Source organism: Mustela lutreola, chromosome 1, assembly GCF_030435805.1.
Source record: "Mustela lutreola isolate mMusLut2 chromosome 1, mMusLut2.pri, whole genome shotgun sequence".
Taxonomy (NCBI): domain Eukaryota; kingdom Metazoa; phylum Chordata; class Mammalia; order Carnivora; family Mustelidae; genus Mustela; species Mustela lutreola.
In genome coordinates, this window is record NC_081290.1 from 159,503,076 (window position 1) to 159,520,148 (window position 17,073).

Sequence of the window (17,073 nt, forward strand, 5' to 3'; positions counted from 1 at the left end):
TGGGCAGGGTCCTAGGGAAGTTCTATTTTTAATTTCTTGAGGAATCTCCACACTGTTCTCCAAAGAGGCTGCAACAACTTGTATTCCCACCAACAGTGCAAGAGGGTTCCCCTTTCTCCACATCCCCTCCAACACATGTTGTTTCCTGTCTTGCTAATTTTGGCCATTCTAACTGGTGTTAAGGTGATATCCAATGTAGTTTTAATTTGAATCTCCCTGACGGCTAGTGATGATGAACATTTTTTCATGTGTCTGATAGCCATTTATATGTCTTTATTGGAGAAGTGTCTGTCCATATCTTCTGCCCATTTTTTGATATGATTGTCTGTTTTGTGGTGTTGAGTTTGAGGAGTTCATTATAGATCCTGGATATCAACCGTTTGTCTATACTGTCATTTGCAAATATCTTCTCCCGTTCCGTGGGTTGCCTCTTGGTTTTCTTGGCTGTTTCCTTTGCTGTGCAGAAGCTTTTGATTTTGATGAAGTCCCCAAAGTTCATCTTCGTTGTTGTTTCCTTTGCCTTTGGAGACATATCTTGAAAGTGACATATCTTGCTGTGGCTGATATCGAAGAGATTACTGACTATGTTCTCCTCTAGGATTCTGATGGATTCCTGTCTCACATTGAGGTCTTTTATCCATTTTGAGTTTATCTTTGTGTACGGTGTAAGAGAATGGTTGAGTTTCATTCTTCTACATATAGCTGCCCAGTTTTCCCAGCACCATTTATTGAAGAGACTGTCTTTTTTCCACTGTATATTATTTCCTGTTTTGTCAAAGATTATTTGACCATAGAGTTGAGGGTCCATATCTGGGCTCTCTACTCTGTTCCACTGGTCTATGTGTCTGTTTTTATTCCAGTACCATGCTGTCTTGGCGATCACAGCTTTTTAGTAAAGCTTGAAATCAGGTAACGTGATGCCCCCCCCCATTTTATTTTTGTTTTTCAACATTTCCTTAGCGATTCGGTGTCTCTTCTTATTCCATACAAATTTTAGGATTATTTGCTCGAGCTCTTTGAAGAATGCTGATGGAATTTTGATCGGAATGGCATTAAAAGTATAGATTGCTCTAGGCAGTATAGACATTTTAACAATGTTTATTCTTCCGATCCAAGAGCATGGAATGGTCTTCCATATTTTTGTGTCTTCTTCAATTTCTCTCATGAGTGTTCTGTAGTTCCTCGAGTACAGATCCTTTACCTCTTTGGTTAGCTTTATTCCCAAGTATCTTATGGTTCTTGATGCTATAGTAAATGGAATCAATTCTCTAATTTCCCTTTCTGTATCTTCATTATTAGTGTATAAGAAAGCCACTGATTTCTGTACATTGACTTTGTAACCTGCTGCGTTTTTGAATTGTTTTATGAGTTCTAGTAGTTTGGGGGTGGAGTCTTTTGGGTTTTCCATATAAAGAATCATGTCATCTGCAAAGAGAGAGAGTTTGACTTCTTTATTACCAATTTGGATACCTTTTATTTCTCTTTGTTGTCTGATTGCTGTTGCTAGGACTTCTAATACTATGTTGAACAAGAGTGGTGAGAGTGGGCATCCTTGTCGTGTTCCTGATCTCAACGGGAAGGATGCCAGATTTTTACCATTGAGGATGATATTTGCTGTGGGCCTTTCATAGATAGATTTGATGAAGTTCAGGAATGTTCCCTCTATCCCTATACTTTGAAGCATTTTAATCAGGAACGGATGCTGGATTTTGTCAAATGCTTTTACTGCATCAATTGAGAGGACCATGTGATTCTTCTGTCTTCTCTTATTAATTTTTTCTATCACATTGATTGATTTGTGAATGTTGAACCATCCTTGTAGCCCAGGGAGGAATCCCACCTGGTCATGGTGGATAATCTTTTTAATGTTCTGTTGGATCCTGTTTGCTAGGATCTTGTTGAGAACCTTAGCATCCATATTCATTAGTGATATTGGTCTGAAATTCTCCTTTCTGGTAAGGTCTTTGCCTGGTTTGGGGATCAGGGTAATTCTTGCTTCATAGAAAGAGTCTGGAAGTTTTCCTTCTGCTTCAATTTGTTGAAACAGCTTCAAGAGGATAGGTGTTATTTCTTCTTTGAAATTTTGGTAGAATTCCCCAGGGAATCCATCAGGTCCTCGGCTCTTGTTTTTTGGGAGGTTTTTGATCACTGCTTCAATCTCGTTACTAGATATTGGTCTATTCAGGTTGTCAATTTCTTCCTGATTCAATTTTGGGAGTTTATAGTTTTCCAGCAATGCATCCATTTCATCTAGGTTGCTTAGCTTATTGGCATATAACTGTTGATAATGACTTCTGATGATTGTTTCTACTTCCTTGGTGTTTATTGTGATCTCTCCCTTTTCATTCGTAATTTTATGTATTTGAGCTTTCTCTTTTATTTTGGATTAGTGTGGCCAATGGTTTATCGATCTTACTGATTCTTTCAAAAAACCAGCTTCTAGTTTCATTGATACATTCTACTGTATCTCTGGTTTCTACCTCATTGATCTCAACTCTAATCTTGATTATTTCCCTTCTTATGTGTGGAGTTGGTTTGATTTGTTGTTGATTCTCTAGTTCTTTAAATTGTAGAGAGAGCTTCTGTGTTCTGGATTTTTCAATTTTTTTGAGGGATGCTTGGATGGCTATGTATTTCCCCCTTAGAACTGTCTTTGCTGTATCCCATAGGTTTCGGATCGAAGTGTCTTCATTGTCATTGGTTTCCATGAATTGTTTCAGTTCTTCCTTTATCTCCTGGTTGATCCAAGCATTCTTAAGCAAGGTGGTCTTTAGCTTCCAGGTGTTTGAGTTCCTTCAGAACTTTTCCTTGTGATTGAGCTCCAGTTTCAAAGCACTGTGATCTGAGAATGTGCAGAGAATAATCTCAGTCTTTTGGTATTGGTTGAGTCCTAATTTGTGACCCAGTATGTGGTCTATTCTGGGGAAGGTTCCATGTGCACTTGAGAAGAATGGGTATTCTGTTGTTTGAGGGTGGAATGTTCTGTATATATCTATGAGGTCCATCTGGTCCAATGTGTCATTCAATGCTCTTTTTTCTTATTGATTTTCTGCTTCAATGATCTGTCTATTTCTGTGAGAGGCATGTTAAGCTCTCCAACGATTAGTGTATTCATATCAATATGACTCTTTATCTTGATTAACAGTTTTCTTATGTAATTGGCTGCTCCCATATTGGGGGCATAAATATTTACAATTGTTAGATCATCTTGGTGGATAGTCCCTTTAAGAATGATGTAGTGTCCTTCTGGATCTCTGACTATAGTCTTTAGTTTAAAATCTAATTTGTCTGATATGAGAATCGTTACCCCAGCCTTTTTTTGAGGCCCATTGGCATGAACGATGCTTCTCCATCCCTTCACTTTCAGTCTGGGTGTATCTTTAGGTTCAAAATGGGTCTCTTGTAGACAACATATGGATGGGTCCTGTCGTTTTATCCAGTCTACAACTCTGTGCTGTTTTATGGGCGCATTTAGGCCATTCACATTCAGGGTGATTTTTTGATAGAAACGTTTTTATTGATATCGTGTTACCTTTGAAGTCTTTCTTTCTGTAGATTGTCTCTATATTTCTGTTCAATGTTATTCTTGGGCTTTTTCCTCCTTTAAAGAAACCCCCTTAATATTTCTTGAAGTATCGGCTTGGTGGTTGCATAGTCTTTTAAGCCTTGCCGGTCTTGGAAACTCTTTATCTCTCCATCCATTTTGAATGTCAGTCTTGCTGGATAAAGTGTTCTTGCCTCATGTTCTTCTCATTTAGTGCTCTGAATATACCTTTCCAGCCCTTTCTGGCTTGCCAGGTCTCTGTGGACAGGTCTTACGTTATTCTGATGGGCTTTCCTCTGTATGTAGCTTTGTCCTAGCTGCTTAGGTAATGTATTATTGAACATTTTTTGTTTGTTTGTTTGTTTGTTTGTTTTCTATGTATTTCATTGGATAATTTAATGTGTTTACATTTAAAGTAAGTGATTGATAAGTAAAACTTACCATTGCCATTATGTTAATTTTTCTATTTGTTTTATAAGTTTGCTTTTCTTGTTTCTTATTCTGCTTCTTTTTCATGTTTTGCTGTCTTTTGGTACCAATATTCTTTGACTTCTTTATCATGTTCTTTTGTTTAACAGTTACAAGTTTTTTCCCTTGTGCTTATACTATGAAGCTTACATAAAATATCTTAAAATTATAATTCCCTATTTTTAGCTGATAACTAAGTTTTATAGAATTGCTAAATTTTATACTTCTCCCTCATATTTTAGATTATTGCTTTGACAACGTATATATTTTTATATTGTGTAACTAATAACAGGTTATTATAATTATGGTTATTTTTAGAATATTCATCATTTTTAAGGTATAGTTGTCAATGAATTATGTACCACCATTATCAAATTACATAATCTTGTACTATATATATTTACCATTACTAGTGAGTTTTATGCTACTTTTTTATGTTTTTAGGATGCTAATTAGCATTCTTTTACTTCAATTCAAAGAACTTTTTTTAGCTTATCTTGTAAGGTAGGTCTAGTGGTAATGAACTCCTTCAGATTTTATTTTATTTGCAGAAGTCTTTATTTCTCCTTCACTTCTAAAGAACAGCTTCTCTGGATATAGTATTCTTGGTTGGAGATATTTTTTTCCAATATTTTTAATATTTTTAATCATCCCATTCTTTTCTGCCCCGAGGTGTTTCTGTTAAGAAGTCTGCCAATAATTTATGGGGGGTTCTCACATATGTAACTTTTTAAAATTTTCTCCTGCTGTTTTAAATTTGTTTGATTTTTGACAATGTAATAACACTATATCTTAGTGTAGCCCAATTTAGGTTCAACCTGTTTGGGGACTTTGGGTCTTAATGATCTGTATATCCATTTCCCTATCCAGGTTTAAGAAGTTTTTAATCATTAATGGCTTAAATATAATTTTGCAATGTTCCTTTCATCTTCTCTTCTCCTTCTGAAATTCCTATAATGTGAATAATTTTTCTTTGCATTGTGTCCTGTAATTCTTATAGGCTTTCTTTACTCTTTCTTTATGCCTTTATTCTCTAATTTTTTTTTCTTTTTGCTCCTTGGAGTTGGTATTTTTTAAATTTTCTATCCTTCAGATCACTGACATTTTGTTTGTTTTTATTTTTATTTGTTTTTTCCTGCATGGTCAAGTCTGCTTTTGAAACTCTATTGAATTATTTAGCTTAATTATTATATTTTTCAACTTTCGGATTTTTGTGTGTATGTGTGTGTTTACAGCTTCTACTACTTTGTTGAACTTCTTACATCAATTATGTAGTATTCTAATTTCATTTAGTTGTGTTTCCTTGTAGTTCACAAAGCTTCTTCAAGATGATTATTCTGCATTCAAAGAGTTGATCTTCATTTCTTTTAGATCAATTTTAGAATTTTATTAGTTTCATTTGGTGATTTTTGTTTTATACTTTACATTTGTGTCTGCTCATTTGAGTCATCAAGTTTCTCCTCCACATATTTTAGGTCTGCTGAAAAGATAGAGACAGATCTTTCCCAGCCAGCTCATGTTTATGTATTATCTGTGGATAGGTGGGGACTATTATTACTCTCTATTTTGGGAGGAGGCAACTGTTTAAGATTCAGGAGGATGGATGGGTATGCCACTGGCTGAAAATAGTTAGATGTGTTGGTTCCCTACTCAAGTGAGGCTATAGCATGGTCTATGAAGTTGTGTGGATTTTCTGGTCAGGCTTAGTAGGTAGTTGGCACTAGGTACTATATTCTTTAGTGAATGGAGATATGAATTAGCTTTCCTACCCTGTCAGTGACTCAGGGTGTAAATGCATTTTTTGGAGACACATATCACATAAAAATGTACACTGAATTTGCTGGTTAGTTGAGGCCACTAGTTTTGTTCTATAGATAAGGACAACCACGAACTGTGCATTCTGTTCATGTGTCAATGTAGGTAGAGCTGTTGGATTGGCTACATAGCATCCCTTTTGCTCCAGTTAGTTTCCCTGGTCTGGCAGGCTAGAGGCTATATTCAGCAATGAGTAGGGCTCCGAATTAGTTTCCCTGCCCAGACAGTGACAGCAGCAGTTATAAAGCCATTAACGTTCTTTGTTTGTTACCTTAACTCAAGCTGACACATGCCATAAATTTTCTGACCTGTTTAGGTTCACTGCTTTGCTCTGCAAACTACTGGCTTACCTGCCCTTCTCTTGGTACAAGTGTCACTAACCAACACAGTTTCCAGGTGTCCCCACCAGCCCTTCTGGTCAGATTGGACTGGGAGACATAGCACCTTGGGCTGTGTCTTAGCATTTCTCCCACTCCCCTCAACAAGGCAATGAACAATTTTTTCATTCCTATGTCTGGTGATTTTAGATTCCACATATAAGTGAGATCATGCATTATTTGTCTTTTGTGGCCAGTCTTACTTACTTAACATACTGCCATCAAGATTCATCTATCTTGTTGCAAATATAAAATTTCCTTTTTTTTTCTTATGTTAGAATAATATTCCTGTGTGTGTGTGTGTGTGTGTGTATAAAATACCGATCAGCAGGCATAAAATGTTTGGTTATGGCATTTTGGTTACACAAGTGGAATCAAGAGCAGCAGGTACAATAGTATTACAAAGTAAAGGGTTTATTAATGCCCTTATAACTGAGTTATGGGCCAATCTGGAATGTGAAGAGGTGACGTTAGAATAACCCATCCCACCATCTACTCCAGGACATCCTATTGACTGAAACCCTCAAAAGTCTTTCCTAGGATTGGTGAACAACCATACCTCTTCAGTCAGTGTCCCAGTCATCTTCTACATGCTGCCAAATAATTTACCATGTTTACAACATCAGTATTAAGACAATGACCAGGGGCACCTGGGTGGCTCAGTGGGTTAAGCCTCTGCCTTCGGCTCAGGTCATGATCCCAGGGTCCTGGGATCGAGCCCCACATCGGGCTCTCTGCGCTGCAGGGAGCCTGCTTCCTCCTCTCTCTCTGCCTGCCTCTCTGCCTACTTGTGATCTCTGTCAGATAAATAAAGAAAAAATCTTAAAAAAAAAAAAAAGACAATGACCAAACCACTTTCTGAGGAAAAGTTTGCATTTTATTTTTTATGCTTTTTAACAAGTTTTTCATGGACAATAATTTATTTCATTGTAAAAAAAATACACATTTCTTTTATCCATTCATCCATCAATACACACTTAGGTTGTCTCCATGTCTTGGCTATTTTAAATAATGCTGTAATGAACATGTAGATGTGGATATCTTCTCTAGATAGTTTTCATTTCCTTCAGGCATATAACCTAAATTGACATTGTTACATCATATGGAATTCTAATTTTTTGAAGAACCTCTATATGGTTTTCCATAGTGGCTACAGTAATTTACATTTCCACCAACAGTGAATAAGAATTCCCTTTTTTGCATCCTCCCCAGTATTTTCCTCTTATCTTTTTGATGACAGCCATTTCCCAGATATAAGGTAACATTGCATACTTTGATTTGCTCATCCTGGATGATTAGTAATGTTGAACATCTTTTCATGTACCAGTGGCCAATTGCATGACTTCTTTGAAAAATGTCTATTCAGTGTCTCTGCCCATTTTTAAATCAGGTTGCTTTCTTCCTTCCTCCACCTCCTCCCCACCCCTTTCCTTCCTTCTCCTGAGTTATATGAGTTATTTATATTTTGAATACAAATCCCTTATCAGATATATAATTTGCAAATATTTTCTCCCATTCTAAGTTGCCTTATCATTTTGTTGGTTTCTTTTGCTATGCAGATTTTTTTTTTTTTTAAGTTTAAGGTAGTCTCACTTGTTTATTTTTGCTTTTAGTGTCAAATCTTAAAAAATCATTACCAAGGCTGATGTCAAAGACCTTATTCGTCTTTGACTTGATTTTTGTATATGGTATAAAATAGAGACCCTGTTTCATTCTTTTGTATGTGGTTGTCCAGTTTTCCCAACACCATTTATTGAGGAGACTGTTCTTTACTCATGGCATCTTCTTGGGTATTATGTCATAAATTAATTGACCACATATGTGAGTTTGTTTTATTCTTATCCATTGATCTATATGTCTGTTTTTGTGCCCGCACCATACTATTTTGATTATGATGACTTTGTAAGATAGTTTGAACTCAGAAAGCCTGATGCCTCTACCTGATTTCTTTTACTTGCCTAATTGCTCTGGCTAGGACTTCCAGTACCATGTTGACAAGAAGTGGTGGGAGTAGACACCCTGGTCTTGTTCCTAGTCTTAGAGGAAAAGCTTTTAGATTTTTACTCTTAACAATGTTTACTGGGGGCTTCTCATATATGGCTTTTATTATGTTGAGGTATGTTCCTTCTATATTTAATTTGTTGGGAATTTTGATCTCTGAATTTGGTTTGCTTATGTTTTGTTGAGGATTTTTAGATCTATGATCATCAAGAATTTTGGCCTACAATTTTCTTTTTCATGGTGGTGTCGTGTGGTTTAGGTATCAGGGTAATACTGGCTTCAAAAAGCATTTCCTTTTCTGTTTTTTGCTTTTTTTTTGTTTGCATGGTCTGCACATTTTAATTACTTTATTTATTTATTTTTTTTTTTGTTAAAGATTTTATTTATTTATTTGACAGATAGAGATCACAAATAGGCAGAGAGAGAGGAGGAAGAAGGCTCCCTGCCGAGCAGAAATCCTGATGCAGGGCTCGATCCCATGACCCTGGGATCATGACCTGAGCTGAAGGTAGAGGCTTTAACCCACTGAGACACCCAGGTGCTCCACATTTTAATCACTTTAAAACCACTAATGTTATCTCATGATTATTAAATAAAACAAAAAATGCTGTGCTTGTCTAAATTACAAAAAAAAAAAAAAAAAAAAAAAAAAAAAAAAAAAAAAACGAAAAGAAAAAAAGAAAAACTTACTGGGCACCAACCCAATCTTATAAAATCAGCCAGGCTCATCCCAAGGGTGGGGTGGGGGAATGAGAGAGGTGGCTGGGTGCCAAAAAGGACTGTGGGAGATAAAGAAAAGGGGGCTCCCAGATGGAAGGGAAGGTACTGATTGTGTTAATTGGAGGGATGCAAAAGGCACCTCAGAAGAGGGGGATTTAAGGGGCAAAAAAAGTCAATGCTTTCTCTATCCAGGCACAGTGCTGGAGGGGACTCACTGCTACTAGCTGCTCACCCATGGCACTTGGAGAACAGGGCCCTATGAGCCTGATGAGCCCATCTGAAAAACGAATGATACACTGTCCCTTCCCACTGTGATCCCCTATTCAAGGATGCACCTGGCTTGCCTGCCTGATACTTCAGGACTTGGGACTCAGCTACTCCTCACTACTCAGCAACATGCTGTACACACACATACCTCAGGGCTGGGGTACTGGGGGAAACAACAAATTAGACAGTGGATGTGGGAAGGTCGGTGGCCTATCTCCTACTCCCATTAAAATACAAAAGAAAAGGGGCACCTGGGTGGTTCAGTCTGTTAGGTATCTGACTCTTGATTTCCACTCAGGTCATGATCTCAGGGTCCTAGGATTAAGCCCTGCATCAGGCTCTGTGCTCAGTGGGATGTGTTCTTGAGATTCCTACTTCCTCTGCCTCTCACCCTGCTTGCTCTTTCTCTATCTCTTTCTAAAATAAATCTTTTAAAAATATTTTTAAAATAAGCCTCAAAAATGAAATAATCACAAAGTGGAATTACATCCTCAAACAACTCCTGTGATTCTCACACTGTCCCTCCTTGCTACCCACCCAGGGGCTCTGGGACTGTGAATGCCACCCAGGCAGTCCTGGGCTCAGAAAACAGGGACTTGGGCCATGGCAGGAGGGAAAAGGGCCCAAGAAAGAAGGCTGGTCAGGACACCAGCATGGGGCTTGGTTGGGCCAGCCAAGTTCAGCAGGCAGGAAGGTAAACAAAGGGCCAAATGCTCACATGCACACACATGTGTACCCTGGAAGCACCTGCTTTGCCTTACCCTTCTTTTCATCACTGCTTCCTCCTGAGGCTCACCAGACATGTGGTGCAGGATTGGGGATACTAAAGACCTTGGAGAGGTAGCCCTTCTCCTTCAAACTCCTCCTAGGCTAGCCTCTGCTGCCTGGATGGGGCCATTACTGCTTTAGAGAGAGAGAAGGGGTAAGAGCCTATAGTCCAAGTCAGGAATCCTCAGGGAAATCCTGCAGTGCCTGGACCTTGGAAAGCTGCCTTAAATGTTCCATTTCTTTCTCTACATGGAGGGGGTCCTGGAAGATAGGGTGAAGCCCTCCTCTTTCCCCCAGATGCTCCTGGGGCCTCTTCTCAGGCAGTCAGGCAGTCCAAGTGTAGGATGAGAAGCAGTCTGTGCCCATTTTCTTCCCAGCTGGGGTCCAAACCCATTCCTAAGATAAAATTTTATATATATATGAATTTAAAAATGCTCAAATGAGGGGGATAGGTAGGCAGCAGGTGCTCATGGTCTATGAGAAAAGTGGTTCTCTCACCTTGGCCCTCATCCTCTTCTGAGTCAGATGCACACTTTTCCTGCCACACTTCAGATGAGGGAAACCCCTTGTAGGATATGAGGCTACAGTCCAGTGTATACCTTCACCCTCCAGAAGCTGAAGCTCAAGTGCATCTGTAGGACCAGGAATACAGTGATGAAAACCAGCATGATGAAGGCACAGTTGAGGCCAGCCATCACCTCAGGCTATTTCCCTTTAGCTGGGACTCCACCTCCACCTCTGGGGGCAGCTGCTGCTAGGGGATTCAAGGCTGCTCTGGTTCTGCTTGGACCACATCTGATCCATGGGGTTTAAGGAGGCGTGTCAGGGGTAATTGGGGCAGTCTGTTGGGGCCATCCCTGGGATGTGGCACACAAAGTGTGGCAGGCGGCACAGAAAATGCTGCCCCAAATGATCTCCACATCATTCTCAGTGCTATAGTGTGTAGAAGTCTGATGGTCAATGCTGGACACAGCTTTCCAGGTGCACACCACATTGGCCTGGCTGGAAGTGAGGGTCTTGTCATTGCTGTTCTTAAGAGGTATGTGCAGGCCCTCAGAGCTGTGATACACAGCACAAGGGTGAACTTAGTGTCCCAAAGTTGTCTTTGCTGGTATTTTCAGTCTCCAGGACCCACTGCCCCGAGGGGTCCTCATTACAGGAATGGTTTTGAAGGCCCAGTTATTAAGCCCATCTGTAGAAGAACTGTCTGACCTGGCAGCCAGAAAGGTGAAGCAGGTGCTTATGGGGCTGACCAGGTGGATGGCCAGGTTGCTATGATGATTTTAAGACAGGGTAAGGTGGGACTGTGCACGCTCCAGTTGTGTGATATGACTGAGCTCCTCCAGGCAGGCAGTCACAGTATTTTGCACTTCTTGCTGCTTCCTGATGTCCTTGATGTAAATATCCCTGATGCAGTTCTAGGCCAGGGCCACCATAGCACCTGTGTCCAACAGCCTATAGCCCTATGAATAGCTCACTTTTTGTCCAAACCATTGGTGAACTGTCATTAACAATGAGGTAGGCTAGCTTTGAGGTCTCACCAGGCAGCATTCTTTTTGTCTTCAAGGCGAGAGTGATGGTGCCAGATGCCAATGGGGCAGAGGCCTAGGTGACCATGTGAGACTCTGTGCACTTAACTTCTACTGCAAGTCCCTAGTCACTATCTACTTCTTGCTCTGTTTGCCACTGCTATAATCTCTGGCTGGTGTGGATAACAGGCCTTGATGCACCAGAACACATTGCTAAGCTTTGTCATGCTGCTGATGGACAGCATGTAGATGCTGTTGATATAGCTGTCACAGTTAAAGCTGTCATGCACCTAGCCCCCATTTCCTGAGGCCCAAAGATGGAGCCCATCATCTGTGGCCCTTTCTCCCTACTAGGAGAAAGGCCTCCTAACAAGGTACATAGACCTATCCATGGTCTTGCTGTCATCCCCGGGACCCCAGCTAGCACTGTAGATGTGGATGTGTTTGGGGCTCAGGCCTAGGGAACATGCCTCTACTACATCTGTCACCTCACTGTCTGACCACACCTATGCCACAGACACCATCGTGGGTCACCTCAGCCTCCTGGCCTGCACACCTTGTGCCATGCCAGTTGTCATTCTTCTGTGTGTACTGAGACAGGGGTTCGGGGTCCAGGTCATTGACATTGAAGGTGGCCCCAGGATCATAATGCCTTGCAAATTGGGGTGATTCTTCTCAATGCCATCATCCAGAATTGAGGCCACAATGTCATACTCCTATAACTGTGAGCCCAGGCCTCCTTCATGTTGAGGTCCCACTGGTGATGGCAGACAGCTACCACTTCTGGAGAAATGGTATCCCTGGGTTCCTGGTACACATCCCTTTGGTTTAATGCTTTGCTACCTGCTGCTCTATCCACTGTACTTGAGGCTCCCTCTAGAGGCCACTGTGCTGCTTGTTGGTGAGGCAAGAGGGACTGCTTTGTCACCTCTCCATGCCAGAAGTGGTAATACTTGCTGAGATCTGGCCCAGGATGAAGAAGTCATGCTTGTTTGCCAGGCTGTCAGCTACAGCTGGGCCTCCTGGAATGCTCACCCAGGAGTTGGTGTAGATCTTTGTGCCAAGGGCATGGCCGCCAGCAGGACCGAGGCACCTGCTGCTACCACCCATAGCAAACAGGGCCTCAGCATTATGGTCCTCCCTCACAGAGAGCAGTTTCACCACTGGTAGGCTGGGCAAGTGGTTTCTACCCAGCCAGCTACCAGCGCAGTTTGGACTGGCCTGGGGCTCCAGCTCCATAGCAGGCTCCTCTTCAATTTTTTAAAAGTTTTAAAAGAATTGGTAATTCTTTAATAAAAGTATGATAAAATTTCCCAGAGAGGCCTCTAGACCTGGAGTTGTCTTTGTTGAGAGTTTTTTTTTTTAATTTTTAATTTTTAATTTTTTATAAACATATATTTTTATCCCCAGGGGTACAGGTCTGTGAATCACCAGGTTTACACACTTCACAGCACTCACCAAAGCACATACCCTCCCCAATGTCCATAATCCCACCCCCTTCTCCCAAACCCCCTCCCCCCAGCAACCCTCAGTTTGTTTTGTGAGATTAAGAGTCACTTATGGTTTGTCTCCCTCCCAATCCCATCTTGTTTCATTGATTCTTCTCGTACCCACTTAAGCCCCCATGTTGCATCACCACAGATGAATGGATCAAGAAGATGTGGTATATATACACAATGGAATACTATGCAGCCATCAAAAGAAATGAAATCTTGCCATTTGCGACAACATGGATGGAACTAGAGCGTATCATCATGCTTAGCGAAATAAGTCAAGCAGAGAAAGACAACTATCATATGATCTCCCTGATATGAGAGTTTTTTGATTACAGATTCAATTTCCTTTCTAGTAATCCATCGGTTCAGATTTTCTATTTCTCAGGATTTAGTCTGTGAAGGTTTCATGTTTCTAGGAATTTGTCCATTTCTTGTAGGTTGTACAATTTGTTGGCATGTAAGTGTGCATAACAGTCTCATATGATAATTTGATTATTTTGTATATCAAAGGATATACAGTAATGTCTCCTTCATTTCTAATTTTATGTATTTTGATATCCTCTCTTTCCTCTTAGTAAATCTAGCTAATGGTTTGCCTGTTTTGTTTGAATAAGCTCTTAGATTCATTAATCTTTTTCGTTGTTTTTTGGTCTCTATTTCATTTATTTTAACTCTGATCTGTTTCCTTCTTTGTACTAAGATTTACTTTGTTTTTTTCATTTTTTATTTTTATTTCATTTTTTCCTATTCTAAGAGGTATAAAGTCAGATTTTTTATTTGAACTTTTCTTTTCTTTTCTTTTTTTTTTTTTTAAGTGTAGCTGTTTATCACTATGAACTTGCTGTAGAACTGCTTTTGCTGGATCCCATTAGTTTTGGAATATTGTACCTCTCTGTTTGTTTTATTTCTCTTTTTATTTCTTCGTTGATTCATTGGTTGTTCAGTAACATGTTTTGTTTACACATATGTTAATGCCCAATTTTCTTTTTGTAACTGGCTTCTAATTTCATACCATTGTGGTTGGAAATGATGCTTGACATGATCTCTATCTTCTTAAATTTATTAAGACTTGTTTTGTGACCCAACATATAATCTCCCAGAAAATATTGTGTTAGCTTGATAAAAATGTGTGTTCTGCTGATTCTGGATAGAATGTTTTATAAATATCTGTCATGTCCATCTAATCTAATGTGTCATTTAAACCCATTGTTTCCTTAGTGATTTTCTGTCCATTGTTGAAAGTGGGGTATTCTTCTATTACTGTATTGTTGTCTATTTATCCCCTCAGGTCTGTTAATATTTGCATTATATATTTATGTTCTCCTATGTTTTCTGCATCTCATGTTGATTTTTCTATTTGGCTTTTAAATATTCTCTTGTATAAAATATTTTACTTACAAAGTACTAATATTTTCACAGATTTTGTTTTAAATATATTCTCTCAATTTAGAGTCTATAATATTTGCATTTTTATGGCAGCCATTGAATATCTTGAAATGTAGTAATACAGGGGTGCCTGGGTAGCTCAGTCAGATCACCATCTAACTCTTGATTTTGTCTCAGGACATAATCTCAGGGTTGTGAGATTGAGCCCCAAATCAGGCTTTGTGCTGGGCATGAAAACTGCTTTGTAAGATTTCCTCCCTCCCTTCTGCCCTGACTCAGCCACTCACTGTCTCTCTTTTCTCTCTCTCTCAAATAAATAAATAAATAAATAAATTTAGTATTATGAAATTTGATAGTCTTCTACTTTATGTTTTTTTCCTTTCTTCTTATTTATTCTATTCTTATTTAAGAAATAGTTGCCTAATAGAAGTAATATATTTTCTAAAACTACATTTTTCAGTATTGCTTTTTACCTTTTGTTTAATCAGTTTATTAAGGTCTAATTTAAACTGTACTCTGTTCCCTGAATTTGGCAGTTATTGTCAAGTAATGCCATCATAATGAAAATGTTGAAAACTTGAATTCCCCCAAAGTTTATTAGTATCACTTTGCAATCAGTTTAACCCCAACTCTCAGCCTCTTGTAACCAGTGATGTTTTCAGTTTTTATAATTTTGCCTTTGGCAGAATGGCATATAAATGCAGTAAAGTGATGTGGGTTTGGGGTCTGGCTTCTTTTATTTAACAAAATACATTTGAAATATACATATGTTGTTACTTCTTCAATAGTTTTTCTTCTTTTTTATTTGTAAGTATTATAATCATACAAATATTCCACATTGTTTACATATCACCAGTTGAAGAATGTAAGAATGTAAGGGTTGCTTTTTTTTTGAGGAAATAAAGCTGCCATAAACTGTCAGATGAGTTTTTGCATGAACATGTTTTCATTTCTTCTGAAGAAATACCAAAGAATGGGATAGCTGTTATATGATACATGTATATTTAACTTTATAAAACATTGCCAGACTGCCTTCCAAAGTGGCCCTGCTATTTTAGTTTTCCACCAACAAGGTATTAGGATTCCAGTTGATTCACATCCTTTGCCCTTTTTGAAGAAATCAGTTGATTGGGTCCATTTCTGCATTTTGTGTCCTATTTCATTGATCTGTTCACCAATACTATTCTGTTTCCATTACTGTACCTTCAAATTGTCATGAAATTGTGAGTCCCTTAACTTGTTCTTTTTATACTTATTTTGACTATTTCTGTTTATCTGCATTTTAATATAAATTTAGTATTAGCTTGTTGATATTTACCCCCCCAAAAAATTTCTGGGATTTTTGTTAGAATTGTGTAGAAATGGTAGATAATATTAGGGAAAATTCATATCTTAACAATCTTGTGTCTTCAGATACATGAACATTATATATTTCTTTTTTCCTTAGTTATGTTGTTTTATTTTACTCATTTTTTTCTTTTTTCTCTTTTTAGTTTCCAGTATACAGAATATATATAGACATCTCTATATATCAATCCATTGCTAGAATTGTACCTAAATATTTTTCTTTGTGTGTATTACTTTTAAATGATTTTTTCTTTTCATTTTGAATTGTTGTGTTCATTGCTATTTCATGGGAATGCAATTTACTTCTGTAGTTTAACCTTTTATTTTGGCCCTTGCTGAACCCACTAATTCCAGGTACATTTTGTGTACTCTTTAGAATTGAGTAATCTATGAATAGAGGTAATTTTACTTACTCCTTTTCATTTTGTGTGTACTTTTTCAATCTATGTACTAAATCTGGTTTGTTTAAAATTCTGTTGAGGTTGGTCATGAATATTCTCATGAAAACTATAATATACTTTAGTTATAATGTCAATATGTAGTCTTAGTGTTTGGTAGTCATGACCTCATATATAACTTTGGAGGTATTTCCTCTCCTCTATTTTCCAAACAAGACTGGAGAATTAGTGTATTTCTTTTTTAAATATTTGGTAGATTTTAGCAAAGAAAACATCAGCACTTAATTTTTAAAAATTGTTTTGAATCACAGAATTAAATTTTGACAGAAAATTTTGAACCACAAATTAATTTTTTTAGTAGACATATCGCTATTCAGGGTACCTATTTCTTCCTGAGTGAGTATTATAGTTTGTGTCTTTCAGAGAATTTCTTCATCTAATGTTCCAAATCTATGGGTACAGAGTTTTTGGTATTGATTTTTGTCTGTTAAACATTTGTAGAGTCAGTCATGATGTTCCCTAATTCATTTCTGATATTATTAATTTGTATCTTCTCTCATTTTTTTTATTGTAGTTGACACACAATGTTACATTAGTCTCGGGTTTAACAAGATAGTGATTCAAGAAATCTATCCATTATGCTATCCTCACCACAAGTGTAGCTATTATCTGTCCCAATATAAGACTATTAAAATATCAATGACTTTATTTCCTTATTGTACCTTTTACCCCTAACTTATTCATGCCATAACTGGAACTGTTACATCCCACTCTCTTTTACACATTTTTTCCATCCTCTCACTGCCCTCCATCCACCCCTACAGCAACCATCTGTTTGTTCTCTGTACTTATGGATCTTTTTCTGCTTTTTGTTTATTTATTTATTTTTAGAATCTACATATAAGTGAAATCATACAGTTTTTGTCTTTTTCTGTCTTATTTCACTTATTTCACAGT

The 17,073-nt window shown here is 38.2% G+C and overlaps 1 pseudogene; it reads right to left on the reverse strand.

The window, feature by feature from the left end:
• Window positions 1–10,369: 10,369 nt before the first annotated feature.
• On the reverse strand, window positions 10,370–12,619 carry LOC131827470 (furin-like; annotated as a pseudogene).
• Between the last annotated feature and the right edge of the window lie 4,454 nt (window positions 12,620–17,073).